General features: G+C 40.5%; 1 non-coding gene across 1 annotated transcript; it reads left to right on the top strand.

The window, feature by feature from the left end:
- Positions 1-341: 341 nt before the first annotated feature.
- LOC144552348 (small nucleolar RNA R71) lies at positions 342-448 on the top strand. The gene has a single exon (XR_013511083.1). It is a non-coding gene; the product is annotated as a small nucleolar RNA R71 (small nucleolar RNA).
- Positions 449-24,178: the final 23,730 nt, after the last annotated feature.

The following is a 24,178-nucleotide window of genomic DNA, read 5'->3' on the forward strand; positions in this document are numbered from 1 at the left end:
CCAATGAACATTGCTCGTAAGCGTGCCTTTCGTCACCACACATGACACATGATTGCGGCTGCTGCTTGACTGCTTTCACACTTAGCTTGTCCATTGCCCTTTGCATAGTATCCAACTTGGCAGTTAGAGCAGTGATTTGATCGACTTCGTACTTGCCTCCACCTCCGGGTCGAGTATTGTCTCTGCCAGACCATTGTTGATTCTGTGCCATGTTGTCAATCAGGTTCATGGCCTCCAGAGGTTCCCTTGACATTAACGCCCCACCTGCAACTACATCAATAGAAGCGCGAGTGCTCTCAGCTATACCATCATAGAATGTTTGAATCAACAACCAATCAGGAATACCATGATGGGGACAAGAGTATTGCAATTCCCTAAACCTTTCCCATGCCTCATTGAGGGGTTCATCAGACCTCTGCCTAAAACTGGTCAGTTGGTTCCTTACCTTGGCGGTTCTTTTGTGGGGGAAAAACCTTGTCAGAAACAATTTAGACAATTCCCTCCAATTGGTAATGGAATCCCTTGGTAACGACCCTAACCATTTCTTGGCCTTGTCTCTAAGAGTAAAAGGAAATAAAGCAAGTTTTGTGTAATCAGCTATTGCCCCATTGGTCTTGATGGTTGTGATACATTCGAGGAAGGTTTGGAGATGAGCATGCGGATCCTCGTGATCCATGCCATTGAAGACGTTCTGCTGAACCATGTTTACAACTCCTGGGTTGAAGTTCAGTTGTTGCCCAGGTATCCTTGGTAGTCTGATCGCACCTCTGACATCCCCAGCCCTTGGTACATTGAACTCTCGTAAGGTCCTTGGCATGAAGACATCCATTTCATCGTCAGATTGGTCGGTCAGGACTTCCCTTTCTCTGGCATCTGCTTCCCTATCTTCCCTGCTTGGATGCTCTGACATTGTCTCTGTCACACAAGTCGCGTCAATAGCGATGCTACCAGCGTCAGCTCTGATGCCACCTGCTTCAGCTCTGATGCCACCCGCTTCAGCTCTGATGAGGGTCGCGTCAGATGTGATGAGGGTCGCGTCAACTTCGATGCTGGTCGCTTCAGTTGATGTCTGAGCAGGAACTGTGTCGTCTGGAGGTGTTTCGTCAAAAGGCGGTCCTCTGCTCCTCAGTTGGTAAGTCAGCTTGTATTTACCTGCAGGAGGGGGAATGAAAGCCAGTTTTTTTAGTGATAAGGAAGTATGTAAAAGAAAAGATACAGATTAAAATCTAGATTAACTAAGATAAGCAAAGATCTAGAAAAGAATTAATAGCCGTCCCCGGCAACGGCGCCAAAAACTTGATCGCTTACAAAAGTATGCTACAAAGTTTCAGGTACAGCTAGCTGTACCAGTTTAAACCTTGAATCTACTCTCGTCTAAGATTGCAAGTGCACAATCCTATCCGTATAGTATAATAAGGTATCGATCCTCAGGGACGGAATAATTCGACTCTAAATTCTTACTAATCTGAGTTAGGTACTAGAAATGTGAAAAGTTGGGTTTGGTTTGTTTATATTTCCTAATTTCGAGCGACAATTCAATTAACAGTAAATGAAAGCAATTAAAGGTTTTGGTTTTGAACAATGATAAAAGGCGTTCCCAGGGTCTCAGGTTTCATCCCAAACTTTGCCTTCTCTGGACCTATCATGCGACTCGCATCATCTCTGATGCGGGTCGCTTGGCCCTCGAGCTGAGCTGACATGTGTTCGTATCTAAGTTGATTTCTTGTGTGAGGCTTCAACATGTAGCTCACACCTACTGGTATCTAACCTAAATTGATTGTCTGGTTTGCTAGAAGTATCCACAACCTTTCGATAATGGAAAGTTCACCTCTCGGCTACTATTGATCATAAATCTACTTCAAATACTAAATCTCAATTGCAAGAAACATCAAGGCCAAATTACTAGAAGAGATGCTATAGACATCTAACAGTAGACAATCAAGAATCAATCAAGCAATCAATTAATACTCAAACAAAGAATCACACAAGTTCAAACTTAGATCAAAACAATATGCAACTCAAAGACAAAGTTTAGAGACTACATCCTAACCCTAGGAACTAAAGATCTACTCAAGCATGGTGAAAGAAAGCATAAAAGAGAGAAGAAGAGAAGAAATCATGATGAAGCTCGAAGATCCAAGGTGGATTGGAGAGGATCTTGCAATCTTCTCTTCTTCTCCAAGCGATCTCCAATCTCTCTCTTCTTTCTTGATCAACACTCCAATTCTTGAGGTTTTGAATCTTCAAATTCGGCACTCCCTCCCTGGTAGCAGGGGTGGTCTATTTATAGACATTTCAAAACGAGTGCTTCAATTCTGGGCCTTAATTGGGCCTTTGCTGTCTGCTCTGGAAGCTCGCGATGCGACCCTCATCAAGTCTGATGCCACCCGCATCGACTCTGATGAGGGTCGCGTCAGATGTGATGAGGGTCGCGTGCAGAGTCTCAGAATTCAGTAACTTCCCTGATTTCGCCTGTTTTCTGCAAAATAAGAATGAAATCGCAGCAGTACCAGATTCTATGGATATTCAATGTAAAATACGCGATTTGGTGGTTTAAAACGCAGATTTTGGTACAAGAATTGCTCGGAACAATAGATCAAATATGGAGATATCAATAAACAAAATGTTAATATCATATAGGTAAGTATAAATCTAACTATAAATAAATTTTAATTTACACTAATTAACTAAGACGTCAAGTTGAACAAATATAACAAAACTAGAAAATCAGTATCTTATTGAAAGGGTAAAAATAAAACCGCAACCGGGTTTTCCTCTTGTGACTTGGGTATTTTCAAAACTTTTTCAAAAGTTGGTATTTTTATCAAAATGTATTAGAAAAAGGGTAAAAATAAAAATGACTGTCAAAAATCGGACAGTAGTTGCAAGAGAAAAGTTCAAACTAATGAAATTTAGTGGAAACCTAAAATAAATTTTACTTGACAGCCCTCGATGCAACGGAGAGAAACACCGTGTCTGGAGTGAAGTGAGAAAACAAGAAGATCGAGGTATAAAGCGGAGAGAATGAAATATAGAGGGGAATGGTGAGACGGCGAGACCGGGTGGAGGGCTTTCTAGACTCATGGAGTCACTGGAACGAGCGAAAGGGAGGGTTTTTCTCTTAACATAATATTCCTAACTATGAATTTTTTTATCTCATAATTATATACCATAAACCAATAACGAATGAAAGGAAAGGCCTCTAGACGACCCCAGTTTGTTTTCCCTCTGCTAATTGATAAACAAATTATTAATATAATATAGCTAAGTATAAATCCAACTATAAATAAATTTTAATTTGCACTAATTAACTGAGATGTCAAGACGAATAAATATAACCAAATTACCAAATCAGCATCTCATAGGAATGTTAAACTAAAACAGCACCCGAGTTTTCCTCCTGCGACATGGGTATTTTTAAAACTTTTTCAAAAGTTTGATTATTTTTATTAAAATATATTAGAGAAAGGGTAAAAATAAAATTTCGGTCGAAAATCGGACAATAGTTACAATAGAAGAGTTGAAACTTTTGAAATTTAGCCGAAACCTAAAATAAATTTTACCTGACGGTCCTGAATGCGACGTAGAGAAACACTGTGCCCAGATTGAAGTAAGAAAACTGGAACAGCGAGGTATGAAGTGGAGAGAAAGAAAGAGATAGCAAAACAACGAGACGGCGAGACCGGGTTGAGGGCTTTCTAGACTCGTGGAGTCACTGGAACGAGCGAGAGGGAGGGTTTTTCTCTTAACATAATATTTCCTACTATGAATTATTTTATCTCAAAATTATATACATAAACCAATGACTAACGAAAAGAAAGGCCTCTAGACGGCTCTATTTTTTTTTCCTCCGCTAATTGATAAACAAAATGTTAACATAATATAGCTAAGCATAAATCCAACTATAAATAAATTTTAATTTAGACTAATTAACTGAGACGTCAAGCCGAATAAATATAACAAAATTAGCAAATCAACATCTTATAGGAAGGATAAAAATAAAACTACTCCCGGGATTTCCTCCTGTGACGTGGGTATTTTAAAACTTTTTCAAAGGTTTGATTATTTTTGTTAAAATATATTAGAGAAAGGGTAAAAATAAAAATGTCAGGCGAAAATCGGACAGTAGTTACAAGAGAAAAGTTGGAACTTTTGAAATTTAGCCGAAACATAAAATTAATCTTACCTGACGACCCTGAATGCGACGGGGAGAAACACTGTGCCCGGATTAAAGCGGGAAAACTGGAAGAGCAGGGTAGTAAGCGGAGAGAAAAAAATAGAGAGCGGAACAACGAGACAGGGAGACCGGGTTGAGGGCTTTCCACACTAATGGAGTCACTAGAACGAGCGAGAGTGAGGGTTTTTCTCTTAACATAATATTTCCTACTTTGAATTATTTTATCTCAAGATTATATAACCATAAACCAATAACTAACGAAAGGAACGGCCTCTAGATGGCCCCCGTTTTTTTTCCTCTGCGAATTGATAAACAAAATGTTAATATCATATAGGTAAGTATAAATCTAACTATAAATAAATTTTAATTTAGACTAATTAACTAAGACGTCAAGTTGAACAAATATAACAAAATTAGAAAATCAGTATCTTATTGAAAGGGTAAAAATAAAACAGCAACCGGGTTTTCCTCTTGTGACTTGGGTATTTTGAAAACTTTTTCAAAAGTTGGTATTTTTATCAAAATATATTAGAAAAAGGGTAAAAATAAAAATGACTGTCGAAAATCGGACAGTAGTTACAAGAGAAAAGTTCAAACTAATGAAATTTAGCGGAAACCTAAAATAAATTTTACCTGACAGCCCTCAATGCAACGGAGAGAAACACCGTGTCTGGAGTGAAGTGAGAAAACAAGAAGATCGAGGTATAAAGCGGAGAGAATGAAATATAGAGTGGAATGGCGAGACGGCGAGACCGGGTGGAGGGCTTTCTAGACTCATGGAGTCACTCGAACGAGCAAAAGGGAGGGTTTTTCTCTTAACATAATATTTCTAACTATGAATTTTTTTTATCTCACAATTATATACCATAAACCAATAACGAATGAAAGGAAAGGGCTCTAGACGACCCCAGTTTGTTTTCCCTCTGCTAATTGATAAACAAATTATTAACATAATATAGCTAAGTATAAATCCAACTATAAATAAATTTTAATTTGCACTAATTAACTGAGATGTCAAGACGAATAAATATAACCAAATTACCAAATCAGCATCTCATAGGAATGTTAAAATAAAACAACACCCGAGTTTTCCTCCTGCGACATGGGTATTTTTAAAATAAAACAGCAGTCGAACGAGTCAACCATATCCCCCTGACCCCGGTCAACAAGAAGAGATCCCTTCAATCCTACCAAAAATGAACTAGTAGCTGAACTGGCTCTCCCTACCCATAACTCCTTTTCTCCTCTGAGAATTGTGAAAAAGAACTCTTCCACTGCACACATACGTGCAGCGGGGGAGATCCCTCAAACCGTCTCCTACATACATAAACCAAGGAGAATGACCTCAAACCCCAACCCCAAAACGGTTGAAAACACTACCATAACAGCCATACACAAGGCTCATAGGCAACTCCGCACTCTAAAGCAGTGCAAAAGTCGATACTACACTTCTCCTGCTCCCAGGACTTTTGCACCAGCTGATGCCAAGGCTAAGCTGACTTACCCAGTACAAATACTGAGAAGACCTAAACCCAATGCTCCAATCCATGAGCTGGGGGCACCCAAAAGTGCCTGACCATCTGTGTTTGCGAGGCTTTCCTTCCCAGCCAAAGGGCTGGGGGCATTTGAAGGCGCCTCGTCATCTTCCATATCAGCCTCAAAGCTGGGGGCATCCGCTGATGCCTCGTTAAAACCAAGGCTCCTCAGAGAAATGCGGGACAGCACCTCTCAATATGCCAATAGTGAGGGATCATATCAAACCCCTCATAAAATGAAATCAACCAGCGTACATGATCGGCTGGGGGCACGGATTGATCCATGCCCAACTCAAAGAAGTCTGACAGTTGTCGCACCAAGCGCCATCCATAAGAAGCGCAGGGTTATAACAACACCCTCAGAACCAGACTATGAAACATCCGTCTACATGATAACCATACAAGAAGATCCTGTAGGGGAAGAATAATCCCTTGATCAAAACCCTAACCCTGTCACATATGCAGTCGGTGACGGGCCAAGCACTGAGAGGGGAGATTCAAATGACCCTCCTGTCCAAAGTAGAGGCGGGGATCCTATTATTCTGTCGACCGAAGGACGCTTTGATGGCTCTGTCCAAGGTTTCAATAACGTTGTGGTAACTTCACCGCATGGAAGTCAACGAGACACCATGGCAGCTCAAGCATTAGAGCAAATGACCATGTTTAACCAAATGCAAGCTGAGCTCCAAAGCATGAGAGCTGAACTACATCAATCCCGCGAAAGGGAAAGGAAAATGGCAATTATCCTTCGTGGGAAAGGCCCGTCCGAACCTGGTAGCGTACGCTCATGGGACCACATGGTGTCCCTTTTCATAGATCAGTTTGCCACCACAACCAACCAAGTCAGGTTGGCAGACCTAGCCTGGATGAAACCTAAGCCCGGTGAGTCGGCCATGTCATACATCACCAGATGGCGTAATATGAGCGTAAGAGCAAGTCACTCAATGCTTGAAAAAGAGGCTGTGGAGCTTATAATCCGAAACCTCTCCGGTAAGATGAGAGAATGGTTAAGCATAGCCAACATAAGCACTTACCAAGAGCTTATTGATACTGTGTCCCGTATCGGACACGCAAAACTAGATGAGCCTGCTGTGTCATCATCACGGCAGAGAAATGACTTCCCAAGGAGGAATGATGTCAAGACCGTATATGCCGTCATAAATGACAATATGAAACCTTCTGATGAAGAAGATAAAAGGGTTGATAACCGACCAGCTCCTCCTAATGCTCGCGGTAATCAAAGCAACCACTTCTCAGCGACTCTCGATGAACAGAGGAATAAGAAGTACTCTTTTAAAAGGGAGAAAACTTTCAAAATATTCAAGCAAGCTCTAGAAGATGGTCTTGAACTGCCAGCATACAAACGTCCAGAAGAAGCAAGCATGGTGAATCACCCCAAATACTGCCCTTACCATAGAGTAGTGGGCCATACCATAGAAGACTGCTGGGTCTTCAAAGACCTGGTCGAACGAAAGATCAAAGAAGGTCGCATGCATCTAGCACCAAGTGCCATGCAAACTCCTGCAAGTCATGAATAGGTGAATGCCGTCTCACATGTTGAGGTGGTTGTCACGCCTCCCATTAAAGGGAAATACCTCCAGGCATATCAAGCACCTCGAGGACATAAATCCACTAAATCTCCCGTCATATGGGGGAATACCTCCGAAAGTTCTGCTGGGGAAAATGAAGGATAATGCTATATGGTGTCTCCAAAGTCGATCAACTCTAAAGACACCCTGTCAAATGATAGCAGCGGGTTTAAACCCATTGATAGAACCAAATGCACGAAATGCAATATCGAAAAGGATGCCCATGCCATGATCAAGTGTGACCAATGCCTTGAACGCTCATGCACACACTGTGTACTCGGGAGGAATGTGGCTCCCGGGTGTGATAAGAAATTTCACGGCTGGCTTTGCCCGTCATGCAAATGTGCTAGAGATAAAGCACAAAAGAAGATGAAAGGAAGATATAGAATTAAAAGACGGATTGCCAAATCCGAACCATCAACGAGTGACTCTTCAAAAGGGTCCGATGGAGCTGCAGATGCACAATGCCCCATAACTGACTATGGTACAGACTCAAGAAGCTCCAATAAAGGAGATGAGATTGAATGTCAAAACTGTTACATGGTTGAAGTTGAATCCGACTCGTATGACGAGGAGTTTGAGTTGGAATGCGATTCTGAAGGAAACTTACCCTCTAAAAAAGCTCTATGTGCTGAATGCAAAGAAGAAGGTGATTATTGGGTAATGTTTGAATGCCATAGATGTAATCGGGTATTTCACCCGCCATGCATAACTTCAGATAAAAAAGAAGCAGCCATCATGGATGACAGATACGACTCCTATGTATGCCCTGGCTGCGAAGCACTCTATGCCTATGAAGGCTCAAAGAGACAAACCAAAATGAACCAAGGAGAAAGTAGCTCAACTCAATATGAAGAAGAGTTTAGAAACATTGTCTCTTGTTGTACATGCGAAGAACAAGGGAATTCATGGGACATGTTTGAATGCACTGAATGCGGTGGTGCATATCACCCACCCTGTGCTACTCCTGGCGGAGAAGAAGTCAAAGCCAATGATACAAGGTTTGACCACTACGAATGCCAAAAATGCATAATAGAACAAACACAAACCCAAATTGAAATGATCAAGCAAGCCAAGAATGAAATGGTGAAACCTAATTGGGTTTTTAAAGATCATGAAAGTGCCTCAAAAGAAAGATGGAATGAGGCCCGCATCCGACAAAAGGCCAAGATGAACATAGGAAATAACTATTGTTCAGCCCATGAAGCCAACCAACTCCCTGAATATGAAAAGGGACAACTCGTGTGGGTGGTGAAAGAAATCACCAGGCTTATGATCGCCAATTCATGGGGCCCATATGTCGTGGATCAAGTTTTAGAAGACCACCAATACAGATTGACAAATTATGAGAATGACACACCCACGAAGCCAGTGAGTGGTCGCTATTTAAAACCATACCAAAAGGGTGATACCCATGACACTCATCACCAGGAGTACTTCAGTGACTCGTGAGCAATTATACGAGAAACTGCTCATCACGCCCATCAAATGGAAGATCGCAGTTGTACATGGACACCATAGCGGGCATCATGGCGCCCGAGGGGATGATATATATCTCCCTTCCCAAATGAAAATCGACATCTCTGAGTCGCGCACTTTCCCGACTGACAAAGTCAAATACATGCCCACAATAAATGATGCGCTTATGCGAAAACCTTTACAATGATAATAATGGGCCGACCCGCCGACAAGCGAAATTTGTCGTGAGCGAAATGTAAGGTCCCCCAACTAGCCATAAATTCCATAAAGGCCTCTCGCCACAAAATGGGCTTTGTTGGTTGTGCCCTTAAACAACCCACACCATGGGCTTTGTTGGTTGTGCCCTTAAACAACCCACACTGGCGTGTCTGCCCGTTCAGTATATAAAATAGACAGACAAGTTTTAAACTTTGTGCTTTTAACAAAGTTGGGCCTTGTTGGTTGTGCCCTTAAACAACCCTCACCACGGCTTTGTTGTGTTGTGCCTTTAAACAACCCACACTGGCGTGTCTGCCCGTTCAGTATGTAAAATAGACAGACAAGTTTTAAACTTTGTGCTTTTAACAAAGTTGGGCTTTGGTGTTGTGCCCACTTGAAACAACTACCACCGGTTTGCCCCTTTTCGGTTTTGAAGAATATAGAGGCAAGGTTTCTCCATTGTCCTTTAAACAATGGGGGTGCCTAGTGATGATGTCTCAAATAAAATTAAAAGATAGAGAAAGCGGTCGTTAAGACTATTTTAAATCTGAAGGCACCAAACCCCTTTAAAACATGTTTTCAAAACAAATCAATCTGGCAACGCATTTTCTGCTGAGCCACCGCCTGATGATTGACACAGCATAGGTTGTCCAAGAAGGCATGAGAGGAGTGATGTAAGATTCCACCCACAAATCATGTCTATAATACAAAAGTCCCACCGTCAATATAAGAGTGGAGAGATGCGAGGTCCATAATTAAAGCCTCACGCACAAAATGGGCTTTGTTGAGTTGTGCCCTTTAAACAACTAACAAACGGGCTTTGTCAAGATTGTGCCCTCAAACAATTGTCACTGGTACGCTCGTCCAACCAGTCTTTAAAATGACGAGCAAGCTTTATATTTTTGTGCTGAACAAAATAAGGCTTTGATATTGTCCCTGGGCCATGTGTGCACTAAAACAATTATCTATGCCCAATGATTAGCACCACATAGGTCGCTTAAGAGGGCACAAGAGGAGTGAAGTAAGATTCCACCCCACATATATACATACACACATACATTCAAAGTCCCACCACAGGGCAAAGAGTGGATAAATGTGAGGCCCACTACAAGCCTCACGCACAAAATGGGCTTTGTCAAGCTTGTGCCCTTAAACAATTGTCACTGGTATGCTCATCTAGCCAGTCATTTAAAAGACGAGCAAGCTTTACATATTTGTGCTGGACAAAATGAGGCTTTGATGTTGTGCCTGATGCTAGGAGGGCTCTAAAACAATTATCACAGCCCACCAGTCTATAACCCAAAAAGGAACCCATATTCCTCACACATGACCATAGACCTTAAATTGTTAAACCTTGAATCATGCTCAGACATAAACCAAGATTAAATTCCTTTAAAAGTCCCACCCGTGCCACATACGAGGAGATGCCGCATGAGGCTTGTGATAAAAGGCTGCTTAGGTCAATACCCAGAGTTCCACCAGGGCTACATGCTGAAAACCAATTATATAGGGAGAATATTTGAAGTGATCCCTCAATGCTTACTTGTCGATGACCTGACTTTACGCTATCATGCCTACCAATACACAAAGTCCCACCAGGGCTGCCCCTAGTGAACTCTATGCCACCAGGAGGCTCATGAAACCAGTCCCACCGTGGCTATGTCCATACTACAATACCCACAAGAGGCTCATGAAACCAGTCCCACCTGGGCTGCATACTCTGAGATGCCACATGAGGCTTATAATGAACCCAATGCCCACAAGAGGCTTATGAACCAGTCACATTGAGACTGTGTCCATACTATAATGCCCATAAGAGGCTCATAGAAAAGTCCCACCGAGGCTGCGACTATGACGGATGCTTGAGAAGCTCTTGCCCTGTAGGGATCCATGAAAATCAATCCCACTGAGGCCATATCCATGCTACAATGCCCGTAAAAGGCTCATACTATAAAACCCGATGCCACGAGAGGCTTATGAAACAGTCCCACTGAGGCTGTGACTATACCAGATGCTCAAGAAGCTTTGCTCCCATGAGAACCCATGATAAATAGCATTACCAAAACCTATGCCATCAAGTGGCTAATGAAACCAGCTCCGCTGAGATTATGTCAATGCTGCCATACCCAGCAGTGTCTTTTGAATCAAACCCATGCCCGAGGTGATCCCTCGAAGAAATGCCTGAGGTGCTCCCTCACGGACTTAAACCATATTTGGGGTGCTCCCCCGCAGACTTACACAATCTCCGAGGTGATCCTTCGTGAACGCAGATAACCTCCGGGGTGCTCCCCCGCAGACTTATACAATCTCTGAGGTGATCCCTCATGAGAATTCAGACAATCTTCGAGGTGCTCCCTCGTGGAAAATGCTCGAGGTGTTCCCTCGAAAACCTAGACCGTATTCCGCTTCATCGGTAAGACCATTAATGCGTCATGAGCTGGTCGGTACCGAGAATGCGATGCCAGATGACATTGGAACTGTATGGCTCATAAGCGTGTTCCCAATGAAATCTAAAGACGAATTCCACAAGCTCAGGGCCGGAAGACGTTCCACATTCTTTGCAAGATCCCTTGATGCCTATAGGCGGATCTGTGCCAAGTGCGTGATGCCAGATTCAGCATGTAACTGAGTCTGAAGGCGAGCTCTCCTCTCCCAAGTGGGGTGTTCGATCTCCGCTTCATCTGTAAGACCATTAATGCATCATGAGCTGGTCGGTACCGAGTAGGGGTGGCAAAAAAGCTCGTAGCTCGTGGATCGATCGTGACTCGCATCTGGCTCGCTCGCTAACAACTCGTTCGTTAGTGGACCGAGCTATTAACGAGCCAGCTCATCACTAGCTCGACTCAAAATTAACAAGTTTGAGCTGGGGCCTAGCTCGCTCGCGAGTTGGCGAGCCAGCTCGGTCCAAGTATGAATTTGTGCATTGGTACAAATTTGTGTGAATTTAGTATGCATGAATTTATTTTGTAAACTGTGTTTGTATGAATTTGAAGATTTAGTAATTTAATATGCATGAATTTAGTTACAAACTTAATTTATGATAGTTGACTTTATAATATATTATCTAAAACATTTGGGCTTTTGGCCCATGAGTTTTCACGAGCTGGCTCGGCTCGCTCGATATCAAAACAAGCGAGCCATGAGCCACATTTTCAGCTCGGATCCAAATGTTGGCTTGCTCATGACTCGCTCGTTGCTAAAACGAGCGAGCCATGAGCTTGGTCTAGCTCGGACCGAGCCGGCTCGTTGCCAGCCCTAGTACCGAGAATGCGATGCCGGATGACATTGGAACTGTATGGCTCATAAGCGTGTTCCCAATGAAATCTGAAGACGAATTCCACAAGCTCAGGGCCGGAAAACGTTCCACATTCTTCGTAAGATCCCTTGATGCCCATAGGTGGATCCATGCCAAGTGCGTGATGCCAGACTCAGCATGTAACTGAGTCTGAAGGCGAACTCTCCTCTCCCAAATGGGGTGTTCGATCTCCGCTTCATCTGTAAGACCATTAATGCGTCATGAGCTGGTCGGTACCGAGAATGCGATGCCGGATGACATTGGAACTGTATGGCTCATAAGCGTGTTCCCAATGAAATCTGAAGACGAATTCCACAAGCTCAGGGCCGGAAGACGTTCCACATTCTTTGCAAGATCCCTTGATGCCCATAGGCGGATCTGTGCCAAGTGCGTGATGCCAGATTCAGCATGTAACTGAGTCTGAAGGCGAGCTCTCCTCTCCCAAGTGGGGTGTTCGATCTCCGCTTCATCTGTAAGACCATTAATGCATCATGAGCTGGTCAATACCGAGAATGCGATGCTGGATGACATTGGAACTGTATGGCTCATAAGCGTGTTCCCAGTGAAATCTGAAGACGAATTCCATAAGCTCAGGGCCGGAAGACGTTCCACCATCTTCGCGAGACTCCTAGATGCCCATAGGCGGGTCTATGCCAAGTATGTGATGCCAGACTCAGTATGCAACTAAGTCTGAAGAGACTTCATACCCAGTCCCGTCAGGCATGCCTCAGATGATATTTTCCTCCGAGAGGATCCAACATCATCCTCCCCCTTCACCTTAACCTTGGTACCTGTCAAACTAAAGGTTAGTGTTGTATAAAAGAGGGGATAAAACTAAGATGAAACTAAAACATACCTGATGGGATCGATGTTCCCGATACGGGAACCTTAGCAACAGCACTGCGCTTACGCCTCTTACGAGGAATCTTCTCAGAAGGGGGATCATGCCGCCCAAAAGGGACCCCTGCACAAACCAGATAGATGAATGATGTGTTATGACATGATGCGATAATGCTATGAAGACCAGAGATAGGCCACAAAATGCAAAGGAACTCGAGCTACGAATAGCCCGGGTCATCCGTACATGAATGAAAAAGGTCAATGCCTACCCATGAACAGTCACCAGTCACCCCCAACCTAGAAGCAAACATAACAAATAGCAATTTGGACATATTCCAGATTATGATAAGGCGTGAGATATTGCCTACCTAAACTCTCAAATATGCATGTTACTAGCATGGTCACTAGAACACTACAAGATTCCCCTGCTCTACTGTAATAGCCCGGCTAGGATACCTCTATGCCCCTTCGGCAGAGGGGAATGGCGAGACGGCGAGACCGGGTGGAGGGCTTTCTAGACTCAGGGAGTCACTCGAACGAGCGAAAGGGAGGGTTTTTCTCTTAACATAATATTTCTAACTATGAATTTTTTTTATCTCACAATTATATACCATAAACCAATAACGAATGAAAGGAAAGGGCTCTAGACGACCCCAGTTTGTTTTCCCTCTACTAATTGATAAACAAATTATTAACATAATATAGCTAAGTATAAATCCAACTATAAATAAATTTTAATTTGCACTAATTAACTGAGATGTCAAGACGAATAAATATAACCAAATTACCAAATCAGTATCTCATAGGAATGTTAAAATAAAACAGCACCCGAGTTTTCCTCCTGCGACATGGGTATTTTTAAAACTTTTTCAAAAGTTTGATTATTTTTATTAAAATATATTAGAGAAAGGGTAAAAATAAAAATGTCGGTCGAAAATCGGACAATAGTTACAATAGAAAAGTTGAAACTTTTGAAATTTAGCCGAAACCTAAAATAAATTTTACCTGACGGTCCTGAATGCGACGTAGAGAAACACTGTGCCCAGATTGAAGTAAGAAAACTGGAACAGCGAGGTATGAAGTGGAGAGAAAGAAAGAGATAGCAAAACAACGAGACGGCGAGACCGGGTTGAGGGCTTTCTAGACTCGTGGAGTCACTGGAACATGCGAGAGGGAGGGTTTTTCTCTTAACATAATATTTCCTACTATGAATTATTTTATCTAAAAATTATATACATAAACCAATGACTAACGAAAAGAAAGTCCTCTAGACGGCTCTATTTTTTTTTTCCTCCGCTAATTGATAAACAAAATGTTAACATAATATAGCTAAGCATAAATCCAACTATAAATAAATTTTAATTTAGACTAATTAAATGAGACGTCAAGCCGAATAAATATAACCAAATTAGCAAATCAACATCTTATAGGAAGGATAAAAATAAAACTACTCCCGGGATTTCCTCCTGTGACGTGGGTGTTGTACCCTAAAATGTTGCTAAAATAAAAATAGCAATATTTTAATGCTTGGAGAATACCAAGGACATGTAAAGGCTCTTTAAAATGGATCAAGAGCAATGTATGGAGGTTCATATTGTGATTCCTCGTGAGAAACCATGAATTTTGATATATCATATGATTCATAACTCAAAATGGTTGGAGAGTTATCGAATTTTGAAAATTAAACAAAATCAGAAATGGAGGTGTCCATTATAATTGAGATGGATACATCTATTTGACCATTAAAAAATTGAGAAAAGATACTCACGGCTTTGATTAAAGTCAGAAACAAAATTAATTGATTTTGGGCCTAAATGCCATATGGGCCGAATTCCATTGAATATTAGTTAACAGCTTCAAATGGGAAATACGCAACAATTATTTCTCATTTACCATGACATGTGGGACCTACCTGATATCAACCAATCAGCGGCTTGGAGAAATGATGGTGCCTTGCGCATTGAAGCAGATTCAATTTCAGCCATAGCACAAGCACTTGGTCCATCAAACACCATGCTAAAGCTCCCTTCATGGTTCATAGCACCAAGCCCATGGGATTTTAAAGCATCTTCATCTCCAAATGCTCAACGGCATGGTGAAGGAATCAAACAAAATAAAAGGACAGTAGCTGGCGCCTGATACTGCCTCCTCTGCGCCTCAAGCCACAGCCATCCGATCAAATGGAAATGAATGCTCCAGATGATGCCAACACATGAATCTCCACCCTAGGGTAGTGAGGAAAGCATGATTCTCTTCACAGCTTCATACATGAAATCCAAGCCTTTGAATGGATGAAATCAATGGCTATAAATGAGATTGTTTATGGATTGATGAGATGGCACATTATAATTGGTTCAAACCCCTGCAAATGACGGGCTATAATCTGAACCCTTGATAAAATGATGAAGAAATGAAGGGTGGAGATCATGCCAACATAGGCTCTCCAAAACCCTAGCCTTGAAGGCTATATATATACCCATGCCTAGCAGCAAAGAAAGGAACCGAATTGAACACACAAGAGAGATATAGAAAGCAAGATAGAGATACACATTGTAACACACACATATACACAGATTGAGAGCTCTTTCTCTCTTCTTTTTCATAGTTCATACTCAAGCCTTGTGCTTTTCTCCCATTTCTGCAAATCAATAGTATAGAAAGAGCTTTGATAGCTACATGATGTATTAACTCCCTTGGTGAATAAAGTTTATTTGAAAGTTTTCTATTTTTCTTACATTTTCTCTCTATTTTATTTACATTGCTTTGATCTTTTATTCTTCTTGATCTGCTCCCTTAAACTTGCTGTTTTGAAGCATGAAGAAGAGAGCTCCATGCTATGGCATGGAGCTTGATGACTAAATCTTTCCTTTTTCTTTCTTTTCTCTTTTCTTTTCTTTTCTGTCTTTTCTTTCTTTCTTTCTTTCTTTTCATTTTTTTTTCTCTGATCCTTGATCTGTTTGAATAATGGAAATAAGGAGAGTATAAGGAGTTAAGCCAGCTGGCTTCTCTTTATACTTGATTTATAAGAAGTTATTTAAGAAGGATCAAGTGATCTATGCATGATAGAAGTAGCAAGGTCAATCCAGCTGGCTTCCTTGCTATTTTCTTTTCAAATGGACCTAAGATGAGTATTGAAAAGCTTAAACCCCAAGGCAAAGCTCCATGCAAGCCATATACACCAAATTATGCAAAGTCAAGGGGTTAAAAGTTGATTCAATACATGTCTATTGAAGGATGGAGCTCAAAAGATGCGAATAGACATCAGTGCATACTGAACCAGGTCATTCATACTCTCAAAAGCTATGATCTCCTAATGATCATGTCCAGATCTTGGTGAAAAGCACATGCAAATGTAATTTTCTAAAAGACAGGGACCGTTCTGCAAAAATGAAGACTCTGACAGTCTGTATTCATAGTGATTTCCATTCATTTGGAGCTTTGACTTTGATTTATCCTTTTTGATGTTAATATAATGGTATTGAACCTCTAAAACATGTCATGGACTTAAACTAGGCCTCTTGACATGATTAAAACCTCTTGTACCAGTCTCTGGTACCATACCAAGCACAGGCTCAGCAACAAATCATGTAAATAATCCAACTGGTGCAATGCAATGCATAAAAAAAAAAAAAAAACAGTGATATGCACTGTTCTGATAAAACTGATAGTTCTGACAAGTACAAGGACCAAATTACAAAATGGTCTTCACCATTGGATAGAGAATTTAAAAACACATGAAATTCACCTAAAGTTTGCCTCATTTGGACATTTCTATACAAAGTTATGGCCTGTCAAAATTCATCTTTTAAAAATATAAAAATGCTGAATTTTCTGTCAGATTTACCAGCTATGCCCCTCATGCTATACAAGCCTCTAAACTGAGAAATAATGCTCAGGAAATTCTGAAACTTGACACATAAGTCCCTTGTACATATATTTTTGAATCTGTGAAATAAAAATCATCTCTCATGTACTAAATTCATGAGAAATCAGATCAAAATGTCTGAAAATATGCATATGACCTGTTCTGGCCGCATTCCCCATTTGGAACCCTTAAAAGGACCAAAAATATGAAATAAATTGCACGGATGGATAGATGATCCCAAGACAATCAAGATGGACATCAAATTCATATTATTTGGGTTTTATTTCAATTAGTTATGAATTTTGGAAGTCCAGCCTTTGAAATGATAAAAAACAGCAAATACCAGTATAGTTCATGCCTGTCCCTGTATTTAACCCCCTGTCTGGTACAGCTAGGTAGCTCCAAAATTCATGAAGTTTTACCAGAATGTAGAGCACTCTGTCCTGAGAATTTTCATATAAAGAACATGAAATTTGGATTAGCAGAACTCCTGAAATGAATTTTTGAAGTTGGCCATCAGCATGATGACAGCAGCTATTTACCAGCAAAGCTTCCCTGTACAAAAACACATGTTTCATATATCTTTGGATCGATTTTAATGAAACTGTTTTACATGCATACAGGTCATGACTCAAGGAAGATTTCCATGTAAAGAACATGAAATTTGGTGTAGCCAACTGACGGGAATTAATCTCCCAAATTCAGCTATCCAGAAAACGCTGCTGTCAGAAAATGGGCATTTGACCTCTGACTGTTGCATTGCCAGTTTGAAACCCCTAAAAGGGTTGAAATGTCAAATAAATGATATATTCATAAACTAGACTTCAAACCAATGAGGATAGACACCAAATTTGTACCATTTGGACTCATATTCATCTCTGAATTGAAATTCAAAGTTAAATCAAAATTAAATACAAAGAATTATGCATACCATGAACAACAATACCCCTGACAATGATTAAATGTTTATAAATGTAAATAAATTGCCTAAAATGATAAAGATTGGTACAGATACCCTTGACATCCCCTTCTATGATCCTGTGAAAGGAAATCTATCTCTCGTGTACCAAATTCACAAGGGAATAGGTTAAAAATGTTCTGAAATTATGAACTCTTCATGCCATGTACAGTCAGAACTTGATTCAACCTAAATTAAACCCTCTCACATGCATAAGCCTCTTTAAAATGATCAAATAAAGGCCTTTGAACCCTTGAATCAGTTTTAGTGACTCTGTACCAGTTAATAGTACCCAATCGGTACTGAAATCAAAGCAAAAGGCATGTTCCATGGTTGAAACTCAACCAAATGTGAAATTGACATTTTTTTAACGCTTTTATGCAGTCTTGCAATCACAAATGATTAAGTTATCGAAGGAAATCATAACCAAATCAAAGGGACCCGGAGTAAACCCTCATTGGTACCGGTACCGATATTCTCATCTGTGAACCAAAGCCTCCGATGGTCGCCGGTGACCGACAATGGCACTAATGAACTCTTGGAAACCTCACGATCACAACCATACCCTTGGCTGGCGCCGCCGTGGCTTAGATCCGCCGGACTCAGTTCATCGCGGATGAACCCTAGACTGGAAACCCTTTAGCACGATTCTCAAAGAAGGAAGCACAGATCTCAAAGCAGTCTGTTTGATCAATGAACCAAATTCAAATCTATGTCTAACGGATCCCGACAATTGGACCCCACATGTCATAATAACCGTTTGGGCCGTTCTGCACGAGTTTTGACACAAGCCCGATGTTACTTAAATTAATATCCAAGGCCCATAAACCCAATACGCATGTCCAAGGCCCAAAAGCCCAAATCTCAAAGCCCATTTAACTAAATCATCTCTGCACCAATTCTGAAGCCCAATGATTTCAATCCAATGACTTGTGCACATCTCAAAGGCTCAAAGTCCAAATCTCAAAGCTCTGCATCAATCTTAAAGTCCACATGTGACCAGAAGATCCTTTTTTACACATAAACCCCTCTGTTTATTTAAAATATGCAGTGCAAATTTACACAAAGGCCCAAATCACAGCCTCAAGTCCTCCAGAAATTACAAACAAGTCCCTGGAAATATAAAATCTTTACAAACAAGTCCTTTCTGACCATAACTTTCTCATATTAAGTCCAAATTGACTCGAATCAGTTCCAAATGAACTCCAATCAAATTCTCTATAATTCTAAATAATAATTGACCATATCCAGGTCCCAGCCATAAACTGAAATGACCAAAATGCCCCTCTCTTGACATATTTTTATAAATAAAGATATAAAAATGATATTTAAATGCTCCTTTCAAATTAAAAACACCTAGATGATATTTCTTATGTATGTTTTCATATTTTAAATATGAGATCCATATTTTCATGCACACATCATGGTAACTGACCAAAAAGAAATCCAAAGTCAAATGAGAACCAACCGCACGACCAAAGTAAATTATACATGAGCCCCTTTTAGCCCTATTATTTAGTTCAACCCAAATAGGCACAAATCCCGGAATGCATGAGGTCTTCAGATAGACTCGAAAGGTCTTTCTGATGTAATTAACGGCGGGGCTTGCGCCCGTCGGGAGTAAAATGTCCTCACAATCGAAAATAATAAAACCACCGACAACTGATCATGAACGTAGATTGTCACAAGGGGTGAACCAGAAGGAATGCAGAAAGAAATACCCAGTGGATGCCTTCCCCTGAGTTCGGTGTCCTGCTCATGTCCACTTCAAAGAACCAGAGCACTGAACCCAGTTGGGAGCATTTTCACTCACCCACACATAAAACCCGGACCGTTAGCTAACCTGACGCCGTGCAACTTTCTGCGCCCTACAGTGGGTATTTTAAAACTTTTTCAAAGGTTTGATTATTTTTGTTAAAATATATTAGAGAAAGGGTAAAAATAAAAATGTCAGGCGAAAATCGGACAGTAGTTACAGGAGAAAAGTTGAAACTTTGAAATTTAGCCGAAACATAAAATTAATCTTACCTGATGATCCTGAATGCGACGGGGAGAAACACTGTGCCCGGATTAAAGCGGGAAAACTGGAAGAGCAGGGTAGTAAGCGGAGAGAAAAAAATAGAGAGCGGAACAGCGAGACCGGGTTGAGGGCTTTCCACACTCATGGAGTCACTGGAACGAGCGAGAGAGAGGGTTTTTCTCTTAACATAATATTTCCTGCTGTGAATTATTTTATCTCAAGATTATATAACCATAAACCAATTACTAACGAAAGGAACGGCCTCTAGACGGCTCCCGTTTTTTTTCCTCTGCTAATTGATAAACAAAATGTTAATATCATATAGGTAAGTATAAATCTAACTATAAATAAATTTTAATTTAGACTAATTAACTAAGACGTCAAGTTGAACAAATATAACAAAATTAGAAAATCAGTATCTTATTGAAAGGGAAAAAATAAAACCGCAACCGGGTTTTCCTCTTGTGACTTGGGTATTTTGAAAACTTTTTCAAAAGTTGGTATTTTTATCAAAATATATTAGAAAAAGGGTAAAAATAAAAATGACTGTCGAAAATCGGACAGTAGTTACAAGAGAAAAGTTCAAACTAATGAAATTTAGCGGAAACCTAAAATAAATTTTACCTGACAGCCCTCAATGCAACGGAGAGAAACACCGTGTCTGGAGTGAAGTGAGAAAACAAGAAGATCGAGGTATAAAGCGGAGAGAATGAAATATAGAGGGGAATGGCGAGACGGCGAGACCGGGTGGAGGGCTTTCTAGACTCAGGGAGTCACTCGAACGAGCGAAAGGGAGGGTTTTTCTCTTAACATAATATTTCTAACTATGAATTTTTTTATCTCACAATTATATACCATAAACCAATAACGAATGAAAGGAAAGGGCTCTAGACGACCCCAGTTTGTTTTCCCTCTGCTAATTGATAAACAAATTATTAACATAATATAGCTAAGTATAAATCCAATTATAAATAAATTTTAATTTGCACTAATTAACTGAGATGTCAAGACGAATAAATATAACCAAATTACCAAATCAGCATCTCATAGGAATGTTAAAATAAAACAGCACCCGAGTTTTCCTCCTGCGACATGGGTATTTTTAAAACTTTTTCAAAAGTTTGATTATTTTTATTAAAATATATTAGAGAAAGTGTAAAAATAAAAATGTCGGTCGAAAATCGGACAATAGTTACAATAGAAAAGTTGAAACTTTTGAAATTTAGCCGAAACCTAAAATAAATTTTACCTGACGGTCCTGAATGCGACATAGAGAAACACTGTGCCCAGATTGAAGTAAGAAAACTAGAACAGCGAGGTATGAAGTGGAGAGAAAGAAAGAGATAACAAAACAACGAGACGGCGAGACCGGGTTGAGGGCTTTCTAGACTCGTGGAGTCACTGGAAAGTGCGAGAGAGAGGGTTTTTCTCTTAACATAATATTTCCTGCTGTGAATTATTTTATCTCAAGATTATATAACCATAAACCAATTACTAACGAAAGGAACGGCCTCTAGACGGCTCCCGTTTTTTTTCCTCTGCTAATTGATAAACAAAATGTTAATATCATATAGGTAAGTATAAATCTAACTATAAATAAATTTTAATTTAGACTAATTAACTAAGACGTCAAGTTGAACAAATATAACAAAATTAGAAAATCAGTATCTTATTGAAATGGAAAAAATAAAACCGCAACCGGGTTTTCCTCTTGTGACTTGGGTATTTTGAAAACTTTTTCAAAAGTTGGTATTTTTATCAAAATATATTAGAAAAAGGGTAAAAATAAAAATGACTGTCGAAAATCGGACAGTAGTTACAAGAGAAAAGTTCAAACTAATGAAATTTAGCGGAAACCTAAAATAAATTTTACCTGACAGCCCTCAATGCAACGGAGAGAAACACCGTGTCTGGAGTGAAGTGAGAAAACAAGAAGATCGAGGTATAAAGCGGAGAGAATGAAATATAGAGTGGAATGGCGAGACGGCGAGACCGGGTGGAGGGCTTTCTAGACTCATGGAGTCACTGGAACGAGCGAAAGGGAGGTTTTTTCTCTTAACGTAATATTTCTAACTATGAATTTTTTTTATCTCATAATTATATACCATAAACCAATAACGAATGAAAGGAAAGGCCTCTAGACGACCCCAGTTTGTTTTCCCTCTGCTAATTGATAAACAAATTTGTAGGGCGCAGAAAGTTGCATGGCGTCAGGTTAGCTAACGGTGCAGATTTTTCACTCTGGGTATGATTGGGTGGAGACGCTCCTAGCCGGGTTCAGTGCTCTGGCTCTTTGAGGTGAACGTGAGCAGGTCACCGAACTCAGGGGAAGGCATCCACTGGGGATTTCTTTCTACATTCCTTCTGGTTCACCTCTTGTGACAACCTACGTTCATGATCAGTTGTCGGAGGTTTTATTATTTTCGATTGTGAGGACGTTTAAACTCTCGACGGGCGCAAGCCCCCGCCGTTAATTACATCAGAAAGACCTTTCGGGTCAAACTGAACACCTCATGCATTCCAGGATTTGTGCCTATTTGGGTTGAACCGAATAATGGGGCTAAAAGGGGGCTCATGTATGATTTACTTTGGTCATGCGGTTGGTTCTCATTTAACTTTGGATTTCTTTTTGGTCAGTTACCTTGATGTATGCATGAAAATATGGATTTCACATTTAAAATATGAGGACACACATGAGGAATGTCATTTATATGTTTTTTTTTAATTTGAAAGGAGCATTTAACTATCAAAGATATGTCAAGAAAGGGGCATTTTAGTCATTTCAGACTATGGCTGGCACCTGGATATGTTCAAATGTTGTTTAGAATTGTAGAGAATTGAATTTGGGTTCATTTGGAACTGATTTGAGTTGATTTGGACTCAGTATGAGAAAGTTATGGTAAAAAAGGACTGGAAAGGACTTATTTATAAAGATTTTATGTTTCAGGGAATTGTTTGGGATTTCTGGAGGACCTGAGGCTATGATTTGGGCTTTTGACAGGGTCTGTATTGTAAAATCGGCCTTTAAGGGCTTGTTTGAGAAAGTTTTATGCTGACAGGGGCCTTTTTGTAAATTTATAGGGACTTCTCTGCATATTTTAAATAAACAGAAGGGTTTATGTGCAAAAAGGGATCTTCTGGTCACATGTGCACTTTAAGATTAGTGCAGGGCTTTGAGATTTGGACTTTTGGGCCTTTGGGATGTGCACAAGCCATTGGATTGAGATCATTGGGCTTTGATATGTGTCCAGAGGTCTGGATTTCTGACATTTGGGCATTGGGATTAACACTGGATATGGTTTGATCAAAGGGGCTTTAAGATTGGGCTTTTGGGCCTTAATGAATGTGCTGGATCATCAATTAATGTGCCGCCGCTTAGATGTATGCCAAATGGGCTCCAAGATTGGTGCTGGAGCTTTAAACAAATCAAACGGACTGACAGGTAGGTCCCATGCGTCAGTAGGCCGTTAGGTTAATGGATTTGAACTTGGGCCTTTGGATTTGATCAGGTGCATTAAGAATCGTGCAACCCGATAGGTCGTAGGGTTCATCCCTGACAAGGGCCAGGAAAGGGAGGTTCCGGCCATCTTCGATCACGGCGGCGCCGGCTATGAATACCATTGGCCTCGTCTGGTTGTCGGGATCACAGTGCACCTATTGTTGACTGTTGAAGTTCATCGGAGATGGCGACCTAGGCTTGAACAGTGCCTGTCAGTACCAATGAACGCTTGAGTCGATTTTGATTGATTCTATTGTGTTTTTCTTCAACGAATCAACTATTTGAGATCGTATGGAGATTTGAAAGACATTAAAGTCATCAATTCCATGTTTGGAGGTGACTTGAGCATGACTTGGATTCTGTTGCACCAGTTTCAGTACCGGTTTGATACCAGTGAGTGATGCAAAGGATTTAAGGTCAATTCAAGTACTCGGAAAGATTGTTTGGATCATTTATAGGCATACTGATCATATCAGAGAGAGATCAATTTGCTCTGAATTAGGTTTTGGATCAAAGGTGGCATGAAAGCCTTTGTTTTCAGATTTTTCAGATTTAATTTCAACAGAAGGGGTAGAAATATCCTTGAGCTGCTGTATTTTTATATTTTTGATCTGATCAACTTTGAAATTAAATTCAGAACTGAATACAAGTCCAATTAATTCGAATTTAATGTCTATCTTGATGGGCTTGAAGTCTAGTTTCTGAATATGTAATTTATTTGAC

Source organism: Carex rostrata, chromosome 3 (assembly GCF_964058835.1).
Source record: "Carex rostrata chromosome 3, lpCarRost1.2, whole genome shotgun sequence".
NCBI lineage: Eukaryota > Viridiplantae > Streptophyta > Magnoliopsida > Poales > Cyperaceae > Carex > Carex rostrata.